The sequence below is a fragment of the Rhinoraja longicauda genome, chromosome 5, assembly GCF_053455715.1.
Source record: "Rhinoraja longicauda isolate Sanriku21f chromosome 5, sRhiLon1.1, whole genome shotgun sequence".
NCBI classification, from domain to species: Eukaryota; Metazoa; Chordata; class Chondrichthyes; order Rajiformes; family Arhynchobatidae; genus Rhinoraja; species Rhinoraja longicauda.
Window position 1 is genome coordinate 43,884,349 of NC_135957.1, and position 22,818 is coordinate 43,907,166.

A 22,818-nucleotide genomic window follows, 5' to 3' on the forward strand; every position below is an offset into this window, starting at 1 on the left:
CTTTTACACCCAGAGAGTTGTGAATTTGTGGAATCCTATGCCACAGAGGGCAGTGGAGGCCAAATCACTGGATGAATTTAATAGAGAGTTAGATAGAGCTCTAGGGGCTAGTGGAATCAAGCGATAAGGGGAGAAGGCAGGCACATGTTACTGATTGTAGGTGAAAGTCAGTGCTGGCTCAAAGGGCCAAATGGCCTCCTCCTGCACCTATTTTTATGTTTCTTTGTTTCTATGTAACACTTCACTAAATATTATTCCCTCGTCATGTATCTGTGCACTGTGAATGGGTCGATTGTAGTCATGTATAGACCCAAAAAGCTGGAGTAACTCAGCGGTTCAGACAACAACTGTGGAGAAAAAGAATAGGTGACATTTTGGGTCGAGACCCTTCTTTAGACAATCATGTATTGTCTTTCCGCTGACTGGTCAGCATGCAACAAAAGCTTTTTACTGTACCTCGGTACACGTGACAATAAACTAAACTAATAAAGATACATGGACTTGATCATCTTAATTAATGGTAAAGAATATCTCATCTTGAAAATCAGTTTAATTATTAATATCCATTTGACGGTTTGAGCATACAAGCAATTTCAGAATTCACAGGCAACACCTGCTACTCCACCACTTTGATTTAATTTGCAATTAGTCAGGGACCAATATTTCTTGTTGATCACTGTGAACCTGCCTGCCTTCCACAAAGTGACATATTTAAGAATGGTAATATGAGTTCTTAAATACATGACAGCTCAGCAGTGCACTGGCTTCGAAAAGCTTCAAGCAAGGATGGTTGCGCGATGAGGTTTAATACGATGCTAGAGTACTTGTTCACATCTGCAGACATCCAGTCAATAAATCATCAAGCTTAGCCGTGCTGTTCTTGAAAAGCCAAATGTTCTTGAAAAAAGGGTCAGGTAGTTGAACTCTGAGCCAGTGGGAGTGTTCATTAAGCACGAGTTCTCAGTGGCTAATCTGCAAAAGGAAGCTTAGTTCAGTCAGTAACCCTTTGCCGATGAGTCAGAGAGATTACATGCTCAAAACTGCTCTCTGGATTTGAGCACAATCTAGTTTGAAAAACTAGTGAACATTTCTTTCCCTCTCTGAGAATTCATTGGTTTGACACATTCAGTTAGGATTTAACTGGTCTCTCTCACACAGAGATAATTAATTGGATTTGTACATAAACGGATGCCTCTTTTTGAAAAAGAAATGCATAATGCGGAAAAATGCACATCCCTCCTCTCCCGAATAATATTCTCTTTTCTATTCCATTACTCTTTAAATTCAATAAACAGAAAAAAAAGTAAAAAATTGACATTGTCAAATCTTTACTCCTTATACATCCATATTGATTATTACCAACTTTAATTATAAATAGAAAACATACGAGATATGTCATCTCATTTGCAAATTTGATTCAAGAAAAATATGTTTAAATACAATGAAAAACATCCCATCAACACAAAGAATTTTTAACATCCAATCGTGGCATCACTTGCAACACAGGCATTTGTCCAACTTCAGCTGGTCTTTTTTTTTTAGATTTAGATTTAGAAATACATGTCTAGAGAAAGGCATGGAATTAGCATCAAGATTTGCACATGAGGCAGAGCTGAACAGGATGGCCATGGATGTACAAATATTCAACAGGGAGAAAACCCTGGCTCATTCAGAACTGAATATTAAAGTAAGTTGTCAGTAGCTTGATAAAATCGTTTAACGACGCGGTACCATGAATTATAGGAAAATAACTGCAGATGCTGGTACAAATCAAAGGTATCACAAAATGCTGGAGTAACTCAGCAGGTCAGACTCCCTCTCTCCTAGATGCTGCCTGACCTGCTGAGTTACTCCAGCATTTTGTGGTACCATGAATTGCTTACATGAAGTGCCTCGCTTACTTAGTGGTGTCAGTCATTAAAGTAGTTTTCACTGATTTAACAGATAACAAAAAGTTTCATGACGATCATACATTATGCTGTTAAATGAATGTTACCATGTCTCTGTCGTCAGTAAAGACACAGATGGAAATACCAGCAGCAATTTCACCCAGGAGTCTTCTGCTCCACTCTGAACTGGCCCCAAACCACCAGAAGACGTAGATTCTCCCAGCTTAAATAATAGAATAAATGTTGTAGTATGGATCTTTTATAATATCATGTCCTCATCTTAATCTAACCACAGCCCCTGGCACTTTCTCTCCAGGGAATTAATCTTTCCTATTTTTAACTGCAGCTTGTTTTTCCTCACCATAAACTTACAGCCAATCACTTGCACTTCAGAATGCTGCAAATATTTTTACTTTCCATAGCCAAATGTGCAACAAATCCATTTGCAAGCTTGTCCAAAAGAAATATTGCAACTAAGTGTGTCACTTCCGACATAACATTTTCTTAAAATTATCGTCAAGCTCGCAAAAATAGTGCAACTTGAAATTTCATGAACAGCAATTTTACTGGGCAATATGTCAATTGTGATTAATTTACAATGTTTAAATAATCAAATCCTGTGTTTTCTTGCGGAGAGACAAACAAAATAAATGACCGCCAAATTAGATTGAAATTCCACCAAAAGAGATCATTTCTGCATCACCTGAATTATTTCTGTAATTCCAAATTCTGCCCTAGTTTTGACTGGGGAGCTCAAGTGCCTATTTCATCCCCCCTCACACTGAATTACAGCCTTGCCATATCCATCTTTCTAAGCAGAACTGCTTCTACATTAACAGTCCTGCTTATCATTACAAAAATGTTGAAAGGAAGCTGGCATGAAAAAAAGTAGACTCTCTCTTATTCTTATCTTTTCTGTACAACATGATATCCAGTTTTTTTCATGCTGTTTTTGTAATCATTTCACAGGAGCATAGAGAGAGATTAGGGCAAATGACCTCAATCTTCAGCAAAGGATTAAGTTGTTTTTTTAAAGGGTCTAGCAGGAAAGGAATAAAATAGTAGAAAGATTAATGGTGAATCCTCCAGAGACATTGAAACAGGCACGGCTGCCAATTACTGAACAATTAATCGAAGGGATGGCCAAGGAATCAAAATTTGGGCAAACGCTCACCTGTGGAGGTTATAAGGCCAGGTTATAAAACAAGAATGAAAATTTGAAGATCAGTTTGTTGCTCAGCCAGGAGACAAGGTAGTTCAAGAAGCAAAGAGCGATGCTGAACACGACTTGTTTCAAAGTTGTAACATGGGCAGAGATCTGGAAAACCCCAAGTTTAAGAATCATAAAAGAAAACTTAAAAAAAAAATAATGCTCTATTCTGCATCCCCTTTGATCTCTCGATTTCACACACCCTTCCATATCTCTGGTTTCCCTCTCGTCTGAGGAAGGGTGTCGACCTGAAACATCACCCATTCCTTCTCTCCGGAGATGCTGCCTGTCCCGCTGAGTTACTCCAGCATTTTGTATCTACCTTCGGTGTAAACCAGCATCTGCAGTTCCTTCCTACACAAATTAATTTTTTATTTGGTTTCAGTCAATTTCTCTGCCTCTGGAGATTAAAGAGAGGTAGAGCAATAAATATTCATTTAAGGTAGTGACCTTCAACCAAACAACAGTGTCTGGTATGTCAATGGCACATAATCAAAATGGTATTTCAAAGTATACCCAGTTTATAAAAGGTACAGTTACAAATATATACTAAACTACCTACCAATTTCCAAAATCAGCTGACATTATGCAGTTAACCATGCACACAAATGCACAGTTGAAAATTCAACCAATTACAAATCCACTCAACCTTTTGATCTTTTCATTCACTTCATCTCTCTGAAGTATGCTCAGTGGTTCACTGTTCCAGGCAAGATTCACATACATCTAATCCAGTCTACGATCTTTTCCTGAGATTTCCACTTCAACGTAATTGTAACTTCAAAAACACTGTTTTCGGACTCATCATGTTCTTGTCTTTGCCGATATCAACTAATCCACCCAAGAAATAACACAGTCGAGTAGCTTAACAATAACTACAGTATCATCATACCTCAGGATCCATTCCCTGCACCATAGCACTAAAGAAATTGTTGTTGTTTGATAGAGAGATGTGTTACTGATAGCATGATTGTACAGAGAATCCGGCATGAACTCCTGCCCGCTGCTCGAATCAATGAATCACCCCAGGCTTTTCTTGGGCTGGGGTGAGTGCCACTGGCATTCAGTGCTGAGTGTGGGGCAACGGCCAACATGGGCCCTTAGTTAGGGATTGGAAGAAACAGCTGTGTAGACAGATGTTACCACCTCTCTCAAAGACCCATTGGGAGGTGAAGGAAGCCGATGGCTCTCTCTCCCGCTCATCCAATCTAAAGTAGGTCTGAAAATTGCATCTTTTTTGCCAGATTCTTTTGCCTCGCCATGTCCTCAGCAGCCATCTCCTTAGGTTACTGTTTGCACATTTTCTCTTTTTTGCCCTCAAGCATTTCAGATGGCACTGGATGAAAAGTCCCTTTAAGCTTTTGACTGGGAACATTTCAGGGAACGTTTGACGGCACTGGGCCTGTACTCTCTGGAGGTTAGAAGAATGAGGGGGGACCTCATTGAAGCATACAAAATAGTGAAAGGCTTGGATAGAGTGGATGTGGAAAAGGATGTTTCCACTAGTGGGAGAGTCTAGGACTAGAGGTCATAGCCTCAGAATTAAAGGACGTTCTTTTGGGAAGGAGATGAGGAGAAATTTCTTTAATCAGAAGGTGGTAAATCTGTGGAATTCTTTGCCACAGCAGGCTGTGGAAGCCAAGTCAGTGGATATTTTTTTAAGGCATAGAGAGAGGAATTCTTGATTAGTACAGGTGTCGGAGGTTATGGGGAGAAGGCAGGAGAATTGGGTTAGGAGGGAGAGATAGATCAGCCATGATTGAATGGCGGAGTAGACTTGATGGGCTGAATGGCCTTATTCTACTCCTATCACTTATGACAACATACTCACCAAATATCTCCCACTTGCAGCAGACCTGACTGCCTCTTCATGCGGATCACTGTGTTACTCTGCTCTGCCGTCCCTTGGGATTTCAATACTATTCACCCTCAGGAATTTTCCATGCACTCACCATACATGTCCTTGATTGCAAAACAACCATATTCCAGAAAAGATCTTTTTTTTTTTTAAAGTGTTTAAACTCACTACAACAGCAGAATTGATAAATGTTTTAACAGTATTTTTCCATGTTTTCTTTACTACCTATTCCATTCTGGAGCTAATCCATTCATTTCATTTCATCCCTTCCTGCTTCTTTGTCATTTCCTGAAACTTACTGAAAGGCCATTCCCAATTCTCACCATGATCCCAAACACCCTGTCACCCTCAAAAAAATTGCACTTCTGGAACAAGGGAAATTGAACAGAAAGGTTCAGGGGCAAAGTCTCACCATGAATGGTTTCTGATGAGCAAATCCTTGCCCACAAGGTTCAACCTAGCAGGCGTAGAGATCTCAGGGATGTTGAAACACACCACCAAGTGGCCAGAACCTGGAATTGAAATGCAGACTTGGTGTACCCATGCCCTCGCTACAGCAAAAGATAAACACGCATTTGCCAAAAGGAGTTATCAATGATGCAGGTATTTTGGGCCAAAAAACTATTCCGCATCTCCAAAAATAACAAATGATGATTACACCCAAGAGAATACATATGAACACAATTAAAAGAAGTGTCCCGACCCAAAACATCACCCATCTATGTTCTAGTTTCACTGCCCTCCTGATTAATTTTACTATTTGTATACCTCGTGGTCACCTTTCCCTCAGCCAACAATGAACCATTCTACACTTCCTTAATCATAGTATGCTTTGATCTGTCGTTTTTACACCTTACATGCTCTTTGCACCTCTCCATATCTCCAGTTTACCTCTCCCCCGACTCTCAGTCTGAAGAAGGGTTTCAACCCAAAATGTCACCCATTCCTTCTCTCCAGAGATGCTGCCTGTCCCACTGAGTTACTCCAGCATTTTGTTTCTATCTTTGGTGTAAACCAGCATCTGCCATTCCTTCCTCCACATGATCTACAGGATACTGCCTGGCTTGCTGAGTTACTCCAGCCTTTTGTGTCTTCCTGTGCAATCATTTTTGATTCATCTGCTGTTCTTCGAGGATATGACTCGTAGAATACAGGGGAACCAGTTGATAGGAGGGAACCAATGGATTTGTTGATTTTCCATATCAGATCTCACACATTAGATTATTCAGTAAGATTATAGAGATGGAATTGAGAACAAGGTACAGACATAGATTGAGAATTGGACAAAATAACAAAAAGTGGGGGAAAAAAGCAAATAATTCTCCAAACAGGTTTTGACTCATTTGGAACAGTTAAAAAAAAATCAATGTTTTGGTCCATCTTTTCACAATCAACATCAATAATTTGGCTGAGGGGATCAAAATGCTCAAGTTCCCTGATAAAACTACATCCAGTGGAAATCGGACCACAGATGATGATGAAAAGAGGCTTCAGCAGTATATGGGCAAAGTGAATGAGTGGACAAGAATGTGATATTTGACACATGATCCACTTGATCTACTAAAAAGTAGAATATTTATTAAATGGAGTCCAAGATGCATTTAAACAAAACATGCATTTCAAGAGAATGATTAAGAGGACAAGCAATAGCTATTATTGCAAGAATATGAATATAGAAATAAGGACGAGTTATTGCAATTGTAACAGACTTTTGTGAGATCTACAGTAAGGTTTATGTGCAGATTTTGCACAGTTTTGGTCTTCTTAACATAGAAATGATGTACATACCATAGAGAGTAGTGAAGATGTATTAGACCAGGTACAGGATGGGGAGTTTGCAAAATTACAAATTGAGTAGACTGTCATTGCAATCTCTCGAAATCATAAGAATTAGAGAATATTTCATCGAAATATACAAAATTATTGAAGGAGTTTTTCAGACTGGATGTGGGGGGGGGGGGAATCAGGAGTCACAGTTTTAAAGTCAGGAGTAGGCGGTTTACCACAGAAACTAAGAGAAACTTCTTAATGCAAAGGGCGGCGAGTCTTTGCAGCCGACAGAGCTGTGGCAGCTCAGTTGTTAAATTCAACAATAGCAAAGATATCTGGTTTCGCAGGGAATTAACAGGGATGGTGCTAAAAAAATAAATAGCAGAGCAGATTTGTAGGATGGCACAACCTGCTCTTGATCCCAATTTCCATGAACACGCTGCACACCACTGCTCGTGGCCAGGTTGTTCTGTTTACGAGGTGGTCACATGCAAAGTGGATGTGGAAGTATTTTCATATCCTATGAGGACTGCTAAGAAAACAGATTTTTGATTGAATTACACCACAAAGCACTTACAAAAATGCTGTGCTGTGCATGAATTTTTTTGGGATCTGTTTTGTTTGCTTCTACCATAAACTTGTTCTCATTTTCTTTATCATCTGCTTTGCAGATGTGCGAAAACATCCCTTGTGTATTCAAGATCAGATCCTGACAGAATTCACTGAAACAGACCTTTTGAAATGACCCAATTTCTCTTTACTGGTATACAGTTCATCCTTCTTTTATGCTGTTTAAATATTCTCCAAGCTCTGTTCATTTGCATCTAGACAAAGCCTCTCTTTGGTCTCAAAATCTTTGCCCCTTTTTTAAATTATGTATGTGAAATTTATGCAACATGCCAAGTTTGGTCCAACTTCTAAGCCTTCTCTACTTGTTCAGGTTCAGTGCCCAATACCAGATCCAATGGCTCAATTCTCCTTATTAGAATACCAAGACAGTTGAACTTATAATGCACCTTTGCCACCAATTTATCAATCAACAGATACATGATTTCATTATTTTCCCTTCCAAAGCCTTGCAGAATATAAAAGCCTTTAGTCGATGCTTTATTTAGCAGTGAAAAATAACCCAAATGTTGCCCGCCCTTCGTCGTCAGGACCTCTCATTTCTGGTTTCAATCCAATGAATCTTTACTATAACCTTTGTGGTTGAGCTCCCCTAATATTAGGGATGTACAAAGTTCTGTTATTATGATCCAACCAAGGTTTTGTGAAGATCAAATGCCACGTGCTTTCTTTGACCATTAATTTACTTAGCATGAAGCTAGAATCCACCTTTTCCACCAGCATATATACATTTGTATACCCTTGGTCTCCCATCCTCCTTTCAATTTAATACTATTCCGCTGAATTAACAATTTGAATTATCTGGACATGCCGCATAATCATGTGGTTTGCAAGCTTTCCTTCACATCCTGGTAATTAATGTCATGACATCCTGTTTTTAACAATATGTTTAACATGTGACCCAAGTGTTGTTCTGAGACTCTCGCTTCATACTTATGAAATGATAGCAGCTCATGTTACATGAAGAAATCCGAAGAAATAATAAAAACTAGGAATTGATCCTGAACCACCAAGTTTTACTGTTCAGTACAAAAGTGTTTGCATTTGAATTTAGCATCATCCTTGCACTTATTTTGGCATTTTTTGGGGGGTTTTGTATTCATGCTTGGAATGAATAATACAATTCTAGTAAAAACTCTTAAATCTTTTTACTTTAAATTATCTATACGCATGCAAAACATTTAATTACAATCACAAGGTTGCTATTTTTCATGGCTGCAGAATGAGCAGAGAGCAGCTGTAGATATCTGCCCAAATACAGCTTGAACCACTTTGAAATCTATAGTGCCCATGCATTTCTTAAGTGTTACTACAAGTACTGTCACTCAAACCAAAGAAAGCCAACGACAGAAAATCCTTCATCAAAAGCAGCCATTGCAAAGCTGAACTGCAGTGCGAGGTTTAAAATAAAACACATGCAGATCATGTGGTGCACTTAATTCTTTAATAAGGTACACTAATGCTAATTTATACAGTGATACAAGAGGAGAACGATAGAAATATTCAACAGATTGGGCAACATCTGTAAAGAATGAAACAGAGGTAACACTTCAAGTGTATACACCTTAAAATATTTTGATTTTTTTTCCATAAACCTGATCAAAAATCACTAAAAATATTATCTTCAGTAGATGGTGTGTGATTCGCTGACTATTTCCAGCATTTTCTGTTGTTATTTCCTGCAACTGTTGATTTATTTTTTCATTATTGCACATTACGCCACTTTCCCTCTAAATATTTCCATGCGTATCATCAATTATCCACATTCAGTTCACTACATTGGTAAATATGTACTTGGTTAATCATAAAATTGTAATCTTTATTTACACAAATGTACAGACGTCAATTACACATTGTGCATATCCTCCACCAATTGGATCAGATGAAATGGGGCCTCTCAGGTGTGAGCATCCATTAGGCATAGTACTTGATCAGCGGCTCCAGAACAGCCTGTATCCATTTGGCCCGTCATATTCATCATTCTACCATTAATATCAGGGAATCAAATTGGTTAAAATAAAAGAACCAGAAGGACATGCTGGGAGCAGCACCAGCCATACTAAAAATGCTACTGACACAGTGGCACTCGCTGGTGAAGCTGAAATGGACTACATGCACACTAGACATCAAAATCTGTGTGCAATAGGCAGTGACAAACGATCTCACAACTCAATGGGTCAGATCAAGTCCTGCCACAGAATTCTGAATGATGGTGGACAATTAAACAAAGAGGATTCCCCATGAAAATCTCATCCTCAATGACATCAGGTCGATCATGTGAAGTGCTGAAGACAAGCCAAAAACACTTACAATCATGCTCAATACAATTAATCTCTGTTCCCTCCCGAGATCCATCCTCCTCATCTCCAATTCATTCCCATCCAAGTGGTGCCAATAAATACTGAAGGCTTTGGGACCAGAGAAAATCACAGGTGTTCCAAGAGTTGGTATCAGGCAACTGAACCAACTAGAGAGCGGTCCTGACCCATCATCTATCTCATTGAAGACCAGAAGACTATCCTTAATTGGACTCAATTGAACTTTATCTTGCACTAAATGTTATTTCCTTTTGTCCTCCATCTGTACTCTGCGGACGGCTTGTATACTCTTTTCGTTGACTGAATAGCATGCAACAAAAAACATTTTCACTGTACACACAGCAATAAAGTAAACCTGTACTCCAGAACTAGCCAGCCACCAGACATATTAAATCAACATTGTCATTTACCCAAAAATGTGAGCAATACCTAGATCAACAAATGAAACAGTCCACTCCTGCACACAAGAGCCAAACAATAGCTGATAAGTGGCAGGTAATATTTGCAACATGGAAGTGTCAGACATTGACCATCCCTTCATGAGAAAATCTAATCATCTTTTTTTTGATGCTCAATGATTTAACTATCAACAGGTCCCTCCTCAACAACATCCTGGGGATCTCCATTAATGAGAAACTCAGCTGGCTCGTCCACATAAATACTGAGTCATGAGGAGATCAGAGCCGGGATAACCTCTTTTGAGTGACATCTGACACCCCAATGCCTTTCCAACATCTACGAGGTACATAGCAAGAGAGTTTTAGTATCACACACAGCAGGAACAGAACAATGAAATTCTTTATTGCTGCAGCTTTACAAGCATATCAAACTGAACAACACAATAAATAAATGAAAAATAAACAATAATACAATAAATTATTTGTTATATCAGATAACCAGACCAAAGAAAAAGCCAAAGTATGTCGTGCAACCTTGGTCCATAGACGTTCCGTGGTGAGGTAGGGTTGTGGTTAGGTTTGAGCAGGGTGCTACAAGAGCCTGATGGGAAGATGCCGTGCTGGAACCTGGAGGTCATGGTTCTCAGGCCCCTGTAACTTCTTCCTGATGTTAGCAGCGAGATGAGAGCGTAGCCAGGGTGAAGTGGCTCTTTGATGATATTAGCCACCTTCTTGAGGCAGCACTTGTTTTAGATCACTTCGATGGTGGGAAGGTCAGTACCCCTCCTAGACCTGGCAATGCTCACCACTTTTTGCAGCCTCCTTTTTTCCTTGGCTTTTAAGTTACACCGCCAAACTGTGATGCAGCCAGTCAACATACTCCCATGCCGACATGCCAAATCACCTTAAATTTCTGAGGAGGTAGAGCGCCATGGTTGAGCTTTCTTTGTGACTGCATCAATGTGCTGAGCCCAGGATAGATTAAAGTTCCTGGGTGTCACAACTCTAAACTGTTGACTCTCTCCACCTCTGTCCTGCAGTGAAGACAGGTCATGCCGATGGACACACCTGTTGATGGTCATTGAGCCCCAAATCAAAGCCAATTAGAATTTCTCTTGGGTGGGCATTGCCCAAAGACAGGATCATAAGTGTGTTGAAATATTCTCCACTTTCCTGGGTTAGCAACAAGTCCAACAATTTTCAAGCAGCTCGAAATTGTCCAGACATTTGGACATTAATGCTGATACCTCTGATACCACATCCTCCTGGCGGGGTCCCGAGGTCGGAGCCCGCGCACCACGAGTCGACGGAGCCATGTGGCTGAGGCCTGGGTCGCGCCACGGAGGCGTCCATTGAGGAACTGGCAGCAATAGTGGCGAGATCAGTAGTGGACCGACGGACGAGGACGGACCACGTGGGAGTCAGGACTCCGCTGCCGGGGGAAGGAACAAAGGGGACCTCCGTGAGGGAGGGGGAAGAACAAAGGACAATGGGGGGAAGGGGGCGAGAAGAAAGGGGGACCTGGCGCGGATACTGTGTATACTTTGCGACTTTGTCAGCGCCCTTATGTGGTGACTATTTGCATACCTTGGGTATGCAAACAAAGAATTTCACCGTGACTTGTTACATGTGACAATGAAGTATTCATTCATTCACTACCACAATGTGTGCCATCTCCAGAATGCACACCAATTCTGCAACTTATTTATCCCAATAACAACTGTCAAATCTATGCCATCTTCCATCCAGAAGGACAAGGGTAGCAGGCACACAAGACCATCATCATCTGCACTGCTCTCCTCCAAGTCACATGTTATCCTGATTTGGAAATATTTCACCACCTATCACGGCTGCTAGTTTCAATTCCCGGAACTTCCCCATCCAACAACACCATGGCAGCACTTTGACCAGTCAAAATGCAACAGTTCAAGGATGTACCTTGTCATCTGTCAGTGTTTGCCAGCTGAAGTCTTCTTCGGAAAGTTAAACACATAACTTACATACAAGCACATATACAGACCTGGTGCACTGAGACATGTGACTGCCTGATGAAGCTCCTTTCTGCCCAAGCCCGAGATCCTTTGAACAAAATGCAGTGTATCAACCAGGGTGACTTGATCCAGTTCACTCCCAGGAACGCTGATAAATAAGCATAGCCAAACAAGATTTTAACTGTTTACAAAGGTTAGCTGATTCCAAACATCCAACTAGAAGCACAGACCATCCTGCTCAACAACAATGCAATGTGGTGAAAATAAGTGTTGCTCCAAAACTGGGCAACTTGCCAGAGTATCAACTGATCCATTGAGTCAGGTTCAGAGATTTACCTCCTCATTCCAAGGCACATTGGGTCCACCTTCGTTATCAGTTGCTGGCCTCCTGAAGGACTTGCATCTTAGTGAAATGTGCACTGTTAGCTCACAACCACAACACTGTTCCACCTTGAATGGCATTCTAACGCTCGAGTCTCCGATGGCATCTCTAGAACCATTTCCTCTCACTTCCATTTAGTCGAGTCAAGCTACTCATCTTCAGCATGTTGGTTTTCTGCTGAATCCACTCGTACTCACCCGCTGCCCTTGCTTCTGTGAAGAGGCTTATGTCACCATTAAGGACGCCAGTTCTTAGCCCGAACTTCAGAATCACGTGCCATCTCCCTGCTGGTGCCACTACTGTATGTTCCTTCAACATCCGTTTTGATCAAATTCACTCTACAGTTTTCAATTCTGATTGAAACATTCCCTCATGGCATCAACAACATTACTCATGGCACAAGTAGACTCATGAACATCTCACATGTCTCCACCTTGCCTTGAGCAGCAGTAAGTATCAACTTCCTCCTCACCCATGTTATCATCTGTTCTCGCTGGGATGACAACAATGCTTTTCACCTTAAGGAACAACTCCATTCGGTCCACAGTGTTTATGTTGAAGTCTGCTCCTACTTCCCCAGCATCGTGCACCGCACTGAACCGGTCTCCTGTCACTCTCACAAGCAGCAACATCCCAAACTTTCGCTTTGCCATTGTACTTTCTGTGGGTTTCTTGGATGCTGCTGCAGCATTATCATTCAAATGAGCTATTTCCAAATGAACATCCTTTGTTGAAAGAAACCATTCTCAAGCTGAACAGCAGGATCAGATCCACTCTATCATTGCAATACCTTGAAGCACACAAAGTTCTTAAAAAACAACAAAATCCATCAGTGACCACACTGGCAGCAGGATGGCAAACATTCACTACAATTGACCCACTGACAAGAGCAACTACCAAGGTAATTATTGCCAGCATTAAAAAAAAGAGATTCTAAATTGATTCCTGTATGTTTCAATTCATGTTGTGGCACTCTTAATTTGTGATTATTATTACCCAAATCCATTTAATTTTTTTAACCATCAAATTGAGTTGCAACTCACAATGACCAATTTGCTGACATGATATTTTCCATGGAAGGGCAGGGATAAATTATACATGTGCAACTTTACTGTTTCTGGACTGCATGCACATGCTCCAACGGGCATCCGACAGCACCTACGATACATTTCAAATCTCCATAGTAAATAGAATAGTGAAGATAATCATACCACAGCATTAAATGATGCCCTTGACCAAACCTCATGGTATCTATTGAGGCTTTGAATTAATGCATTTTATTCCAAAATACTCCATTTTCTGAGATGACTCTCATTTGAATGCAAATTGAAATGCTCCAGTTACAGCTTCTAGGAAACTACTTTTAATTAGATTCCAGCCTTTAAATTGGTTTAAGCAAGAAAACTACTGTAGGTCAGCAGCTCAAGCAGTTTATTTTGCTCTGGATTCCGGCATCTGCAGTCATTTGTGCCTCCCGCAAGTTGGTTTTGTTGGCCTATTTATCATTCTTAATACTGCTGTCCATTTTCTCCTCTTTCCCATCCAACCCCCAGTGCTTTTCATTATTCTCTGCAGACATTTGAGTTGCACCAAACAAAAATAGCTAATATGAGAATTACTGTGAGGAGACACTCAACCTCTGATTTGGATGAAGGCAAAAAAGGAGAGGTTGAGTATTGGTCAAGTGCCGTAACGTTTGGGCACGCACCAATCCTACCACACAGAGTCAGTTCCTCTCACAGTTTTTGTTACTCGCGTCGGCACAGATAACAGACAAGAGAGCACAGAAATTAAAGTTATCTCAGCATCCAACTTCAAAGCTAGCATATTGTTTAATGTCCTCGGCATCATGCCAGACTACACTGCAATAGGAAAAATATTCAAGACTGTCTTGGAGAAGGAAAACATTTTTGGGAAGGTGGCAAAATCTTCCTGGGTATGGTGCAGAGGCAACTTGTTGACATCTGGGCCACTTGAATCTATCTATCTATCTATAAATATATTATTAAAACTCTCATCATGTTTGACCCATTTGAGCGATTCTGTTTGTGCGTTTCTTATACGTTTCTTGTGTTCCATTTGTTTCCTTCACCCACACACACACGATAGCACAACAACTTTAGGACCACCTTACTCACCTTTGTCCTGGGCACACTTTCATCCAAGTTTCATTCAAATTGATCTTATACTTTTAAAGTTAGAGATTTTAAAATTTAAAAATTACCTTATTAAACCGATTGCTTGCCATGTTCAGCGTGTGATGTCACAAAGGGACCCGCCCGGGTTTCATCCAAGTTTCATTCAAATTGGTCTTATATTTTCAAAGTTAGAGAGATTTTCAAGTTTAAAATTTACCTTATTAAACTGAAACTTGGCAAGGGTCAGCGTATGACGTCACAATGGGACCCGCTCGAATGACGGCCAATGGGGGGGGGGGCAAGTGGGAGTGGGGGGAGAGTGAGGGTCACCTCCAATGGGATCCCACTACTGGCCACATCTTCCCATCTCCACCCCTTTCTGCTTTCCGCAGAGACTATTCCCTCCGAAACTCCCTGGTCCACTCGTCCCTTCCCACCTAAACCACCGCCTCCCCAGGCAATTTCCCCTGCAACCGTAGGAGATGCAACACCTGTCCCTTTACCTCCCCCCTCGACTCCATCTAAGGACCTAAACAGCCTTTCCAGGTGAGGCAGAGGTTCATCAGCACCTCCTCCAACCTCATCTACTGTATCCACTGTTCCAGGTGTCAACTTCTCTACATTGGCAAGACCAAGCGCAGGCTCGCCGATCGTTTCGCTGAACACCTCCGCTCAGTCCATCTTAACCTACCCGATCTCCCGGTGGCTCAGCACTTCAACTCACCCTCCCATCCCCAATCTGACCTTTCTGTCCCAGGCCTCCTCCATTGTCAGGACAAATTGGAGGAACCGCACCTCATATTTCATTTGGGTAGTTTACACCCCAGCGGTATGAATATTGACTTCTCTATCAGATCGTCCCCGTTTTCCCTCACTATCCCCTCCTCCTTCCTAGTTCTCCCACCAGTCTTCCTGCCTCCAACTACATTCTATCTTTGTCCCACCCCCTACCCTGACATCAGTCTGAAGAAGGATCTCGACACGAAACGTCACACATTCCTTCTCTCCCACATTTTGTGTCTACTTTGGATGGACTCAGTCAGTCATAGTGGGATTCTTTGTCAGAGAAGGCTGTGGAGGCCAAGTCAGTTAATATTTTTTAAGGCAGAGATAGATAGACTTTTGATTATTTCAGGTGTCAGGGGTTATGGGGAGAAGGCAAGAGAATGGGGTTAGGAGGGAGAGGTAGATCAACCATGATTGAATGGCAGAGAAGACGATGGCCAAATGGCCTAATTCTGCTCCTAGCACATGACCTCATAAATTAAATGAAGCCAACCAGCAAGATTAAGTTTATCAATGTGGACTTCTGAGCAACACAAGGAATATAACCCAAAACCCTTCACAAAATTTCTAATATTGTTTTTCTTCCAGCTGGTTGTACATCTTGTGAACACAAAAAATACTTACAACTAAAATTTCAATTTTAAAACCTTTAAAAGTTTTGCTATCTTAGATTTGAGATACAGAACGAAACAAATCACCAGGACATTTAGGGAGGCTCTGATTATATACTTTATGGAAAATATCACAAGATTAAATTTTAAACCCAAATGAACAATGATCATTCTAATTCAGAGAGAAATGAAAGGGCTGAATCTTTCACTGAGGGTTAACGTGCACAAAATGAATTTGTACCGTTGTGGCTTCCTGTTGCCCTTGTGTTCTGATGACATAACTGACTGCGATTGGAAATATTCTCACTATATACAACACCTTCAATGTTTTGCTAGCATCACTCATTTTGAAGCAGTACCCAATGTATCAACAGGGGTTGGAAATAACCATAAAGTGACATCAGAGTCAAAATCCATTTGCTGTACCTTGTACCGAAATCAATGGCACATTTAAATGGTACTTTTGTTATTTGCCCCATCCACCGAGGGCCTTGCACCATTAAGCCCACAAGTGTCACCTGCTCACTAACAGGATCCAAGATGTGCTTAGGTCCAATGATCACCAACTTGAACATTTATTCCTTGCCAGATCTTGGAATACCACATAAATAATATGGGGTCTGCTGGATTGCTCACCATTTGAAAATTATCCTGTAACTCAAACTGACTTAAACTTCTCTCCCCTGCCAACTACACCAACAAACACAGGAGGTCATGGATTTGGAGTTATACAATATGGAAATAGACCCTTCGGTCCAACTCGTCCATGTCCAATCTAGACCCATTTACCAGCATTTGGCCCACATCCCTCTAAACCTTTTCTATCCATTTATCTGTCAAATGTCTTTCAAATGCTGTTAGATTACCGATCTGAACTACCTCCTCTAACATATACCCACCATCCCGTGTGAATACTCAAAACATCTGCCATGAAAAGTGAGACCATTAAATTGCCTTGTAATTCCATCCCTTCCTCTCGTCCACCTTGCCAAACATCCCATCCAATCTGCCCACCCCTAACATCCAATGTTCTCTTTCCAACTTTACCTTTGTCATTGCTCTGAAGCATTCTCCGGCCTATCTCCCCATATTTCTCCCCACGCAGCAACATCATCTACCATACCATGAGGCCGAGCCAGGATTTAAGGCTTTGATATTCTATTAGGTCCTGAGCCAAGCTTCCACCTCCATTACAAACTTAAGTCTTCAACCATACCTTGGCTCAATACTCTGAAACCTTTTCATAAGTATCAAATGAGCTAGCTTCTCATTTTTCCAAACTCAGAGCAGAAGCCCAGTCTGCTTAAATTCTCCAAACTTCCCTCCAGCCCTCACCCGTCATATTTTCACTATCTGACCTCCATCTTTTGGATGCAGAAAGGTCAAAAGAAGCCTGACCCTTGTAGCCATCTATCCACACCTCAACGAGTTCCAGGTCTGCCATAATGGAGATCTCTTCTTCCGTCACCTCCGCCTCCAGGCCCATTTCTATGAAAAGGAGTCCTTGACTCCCAGTGACGACCCCTTCTCGAGGCTCCAACATTCCCCCTCTTCTTGGACTCCCTGTGCTTGCCTTCTTCCTTCTCTGGATATTTTTATTGTGAATCTGAAGAAGGGTCCCAACCCAAAATGTTACCTGTCCATGTTCTGCAGAGGTGCTGCCTGACCCTCTGAGTTACTTCAGCACTTTGTGTCCCTTTCTACTTAATCCCTCCTCTTGGTCAACCCATCTATCCAAGAATCAACCTGTAAATCTTTGTATGTTCCCACTATTGCAAGTTTATCTTTTCTCAGGCAAATGACACCTATGCACAATATTCTGCATGTGATCTCAGAGTTCCTACTACTTCGCCTACTAATCTGTGTAACCATTCCATCTTTCATACCTTCGTCCCTCATAACCCAAGTGGTGCAGACTTTAGAATATCGACCAAACAGCATTGGTTTGGTCATCCATCGCTAGATTGAATTGACCCACATCGAGGGCTTCTGGCCCATACCAAAAATCACTGTGTATCCTTGTAATTATTTGCTCATTGGATGTGGACATCGCTGACAAGGCCAACATATCTCACCGAATGCAAACCAGCGACAATGCTGATGGATTGCCATTGCAAAGGGCACTTAAGAAGCAATCAAAATGACAGGTCTGAGATCACATGCTGAAGTTTATCATCAGATTTGAGCACTACTATTGTTACAAGCCTTTTATCCTTCAATTATATGTTTACTAAACTATTTTCATTTGCATTGTCAAGGTCTGCAATGGGATTTGAAGACATGGATGAGATTTAATATATCAGGCCCGTGCGGCCTGTTCGGGTCAGTGGTGACTCGGTGGGCTGAAGGGCCTGTTTCTGCGCTGTATCCCTAATGTCTTAAGTATAGTCTAGAGGCCTATGGATTTTGGAGCTCACCATTGTGCACTCCATAACCTAAAATCGTGCACTTTCAGCCACATTTCCGACACACGAAATACAAATACAGTATTTTCAGGTCTACAACATAATGGCCTGAGGATATAGTCCTTATGACACTAGATAGCCACAGAGGCGATCAAGCATCTCCACATGACATGCAGTCATTTGATGTGAATGTCACAAAAAGTCCACACTCGCAGCAGGGCTTTCACAGAACTCCCTTGATAATTAAGTTGAAGCCATCCATTCAACTCCTCTGCTGCTCTTCTTTGGCTTTTTCACCAAGGTAAAACCTCCCCAAGACATCCTCCTGGCGTAGTTACTGCAAACTGTGACTTTTCTGCCTGTAATTAATTACCTAGACTCAATGCCGAGCACAATGTAAACCGTGGCTGCTTTCTTTACCGCTCAAGATACTGTGCATGATCAGAATGAAGCCATTTTAAAGAGAAAATACACACATTGTTCTTAAAAAATATATTGACGTAGTTACCAATAACGTAACACTGCAGACCACCCCGCCTCTCCTTTATTAACAAGGAGTGAATTCAAAATGATTATTTTATCTTTATATCACTTTTACAAGTCTTTAAGACAAGGATGAAATTTAGACTCGCGCAATGCATAATGTTTACCGGGTGCAAGGGCGTTGGCTATTGCGTTAACGTGGTGTTGGAGCCATTTTGCGTTTATTAGTTATTTTTGCATATTATATTACTTTGTATTCTGCTGTATTTTTGGACACCAAGAGATTAATATTATGCTTACGTATGGACTGGGAGGTGTCTAACTACTATGTCGTGAAGATCTCTCTGTCGTTATTTGCATAAGAAAATCTGCTCCCGTTTCTACGTGAAAGGGTAAGCTGCTTTTGTGCTTTATAAGGAAGACTAGAAGCTCGCCGTTACATCTGGCTCCCCATCAGGAAATTGAACCCCGGTCTCCCGCGTGACAGGCTGGGATACTAACCACTATACTAACACGGAGCAGTATTGTCACAAATTTAGATTTTTACGATGTTCGTTTTCAGTTTTCAAAAACTATCCGTTTTTTTAAAGTAACCAACAAGGTTGATGAGGCAGAGCCATCGACATAGTCTATATTGATAAAGTTACATATGGTAGGGAGCTCTGGGAGGTTAGATGGTGTGGGATCCATGGAGAGCTAGCTAACTGGATACAAAAATGGCTTCATGGTGGGAAGCAGAGGGTGGTGGTTGAAGTTGTTCTTCAGACTGGAGGCATGTCTCTAGTGGGATGCCTCAGCTATCAAGCTGGGCCCCCTTGCAGTTTGTCATCAATATCAATGATTTGGATGAGAATGCACAAATCATGATTAATGAGTTTGCAGATAACACTAAAATAGGTAGGATCTTAGACAGAGAAGATGATCATCAAGACCTACTGCAGAATCTTGATCAGCTGGGCTACTGAGCTGAGGGATGGCAAATGGAGTTTAATTCAGATAAGTGAGAGATGCTATATATTGGGAAAGCAATCCAGGGCAGGACTTTCACAGTGAACGGTTGGGCCCTGAGGAGTATTTAAAAACAGAGTGATCTACGAGAACAAGTACATAACTCCCTCGAAGTGGTATCGCAGAGATTGGGTGGTGAAGGCAGCTTTTGCACGCTGGCCTTCATTAGTCAGGGAGATTACTGCAGAAGTTGAGACATTAAGTTACAATTGTTCAAGACATTGGCAAAGCAGCACTTGGAGCATTTGTTCAGTTTTGCTCACCCACCTATATGAAATATGTCATCAATCTGGAAAGAGTGTAGAGAAGTGTGTAGGAAGGAACTGCATAAGCTGGTTTAAACCGAAGATGGACACAAACAGCTGGAGTAACTCAGTGGGACAGGCAGCATCTCCGGAGGGAAGGAATGGGCGACGTTTCGGGTCAAAGGTCTTTTACTGTCACGTGTACCAATTAAGGTACAGTGATATTCGTATTACCATACTGCCATACTAAAAAAAAAAGCAACAAGACACACAACTACATAAAAGTTAACATAAACATCCACCACAGCAGATTCCCCACATTCGCACTCTGATGAAAGGCAATAAAGTCTAACCTGCTTCCCTCATTTTTTCTCCCGCAGTCGGGGCAGTTGAACCATCCGTTGGGGCGATCTAAGCTCCCGCAGCCAGTGATCGAAGCTCCTGCATCGGGGCAGTCAAAGCTCCTGCCTCGAGGCGGTTGAAGCTCTTCCAGCTTGGAGCTCCCGAAGTCGGTCTATCACCAGAGACCATGATGTTAAAGTCCCGCAGGCTCCCGCGGTTGCTCCAAGGTCGACCCCTGGCAAAGGGATCACCCGCTCCACAATGTTAAAGTCCCGCAGGCTCCCGCGGTTGGAGCTCCCGAAGTCGGTCTCCAGCAGAGGCCTCCAGCTCATCGATGTTAGGCCACAGTGCAGCCGGAGATGCGATACAGAAAAAAAAAAATCACATCTCCGTCGAGGTAAAGTTTTCCTCAACACCCCGCATAAAACAAGCTAAAGAACACTAAAAACATACATTTAACATATACTAAAAAACAGAGAAGGAAGGGACAGACAGACCGTTGGCGAGGCAGCCATTGCTCGCGCCACCCGGTCGAGACCCTTCTTCAGATAAGTTTTACAAGGATGTTCCCGGGATACGAGGGCCTGAATTGCAAGGAGAGGTTGTGCAGGTTAGGACACAATTAATTGGAGCACCGGAGGCCGAGGGGTGATCTTACAGAATAAAATCATGACGGGGATAGGGTGAATGCCGTTTTTTCCTTAGTGCAGAAGAATTAAAACCAGAGCTTTAAGATGAGAGGGAAAAGATTTAATAGGAACCCCAGGAGCAACCCTTTCCACAGAGGGTGGTTGGTATATGAAACAAACTGCCAGAGGAGGTAGTTGAGGCAGGTACAAGAACACTTAAAAGTCATTTGAACATGGATAGGTAAGTTTTAGAGGGATACGAGCCATATGCAGGCAAATGGGATTAGATTAGATGGGGCATCTTGGTCATCATGGACAATTTGGGTCAAAGGACCCGTTTCTGTGCTGTATGATTTAACAGATGACATTTGAATGCCTTTAATTAAGAACGCCACATTTCATGTGATCTTTTTGAACCAAATGCTACTGCGATTATATATCTTTGCAGCACTCACTTCAAATGGTTGTCTGTCAAATGAGGCTGCTTGTACGCCTTATTATTATTATTATTAAGTTTCACAAGAACTGTAACCCCAGGCTTTAATTCAGAGATCTGAACTTCATGCATTTTTCTACATTTGCTTTCATGCTGATATTCTTGGCTTTGTCACACCAAATGTTGATGTAGGGTTTGGTCATTTATCTCATGGGGTCGTCTCCAGACGGTTTTAAAGCGGGAATTATTCAAAAATAAATGTACTGGTAGTATTTCTACTGTTGAACTAGTACTACTCGGTAATTTCATATAAAAGCAATCAAAGTCTAATCAAAACAAATCTCGGAATGAGTAACATGAATGAGTAACATGCATAAAACCTTCTACTTCACCATAGTGAGGTGCAGCTTTGCAATGTGTAAACTTTCATTGCCCATCATGTTTCTTGCAGAATAAAAACTTACATAGACCTTGTCAAGCACAGGGAAGGAAGATTTTGTAGATGTGGTAACAGTGATTTTTTAAATCACAGGGAATCTACTCCCGAGGAAGAGTCAATTCCTATCTGACAAAGGATCTCTGATTTGAAACGTTATCCGTTTCTCCTTCCGCAGTTGCTGCCTGTGTATTGCCAACATTTTCTGTTTTCTTGCAGATTTTCAGCATCTGCAATTTTATTTTCAATCCATTGTTTTGCAGAGGCAGGGTTTTGGAGTTTCAAGGTGTCATTATGATGCCATTGCGGGAATTGAAGGCACCGCCAGATATAAACATTGACTTCTCCAACTTTAGACAGTTCCTCTGTCCCTCTTCTGTCGGTTCGGACCAGACGGACTAGCTTTCGTTGCCCTCACGCATCGATGAATCTTGGGCGCCCAACACCCTGTCGCCGGTTTGTGGTTTGTCCCTCCTCAGACCACTGTCGGTAGGTATTCACCACTGCTGACCGGGAGCACCCTACAAGCCTTGCCATTTCAGAGATGCTCTGACCAAGTCGTCTACCCAAAAGTCGCTCAGGTCTTTACTCTTACCCAATTTTCCTGCATCCAACACATCAACTTCAAGAACTGACTGTTCACTTGCTGCCCAATATATACCACCCCTTGACAGATGCCATTGTAACAAGATAATCAATGTTATTCACTTCACCTGTGTCTCATCGGTGTATAGTTCGCACTGTTGTGGTCTGGTACCTGGTATCATTGCTAATTTATTGCATTATTGACTATTGTATCTTTATCTGTCTGTGCCATTACAATAGTGCGCCTGTAAAGCTACGCTAAGTAAGAATG

The 22,818-nt window shown here is 41.6% G+C and overlaps 1 protein-coding gene across 3 annotated transcripts in view; it reads right to left on the reverse strand.

The window, feature by feature from the left end:
- dtnba (dystrobrevin, beta a) overlaps positions 1-22,818 on the reverse strand; it is a 335,231-nt gene that overhangs the window by 306,688 nt on the left and 5,725 nt on the right. Inside the window, exon 1 of one of the 3 annotated variants that reach the window (XM_078399378.1) lies at positions 20,473-20,490. The exons of the other annotated variants lie outside the window; for them this stretch is intronic. The gene's annotated coding sequence lies outside the window, so the exon portion shown is untranslated. Of the gene's footprint in view, positions 1-20,472; positions 20,491-22,818 lie in introns of those variants that run through there. 3 annotated transcript variants of the gene reach the window in all.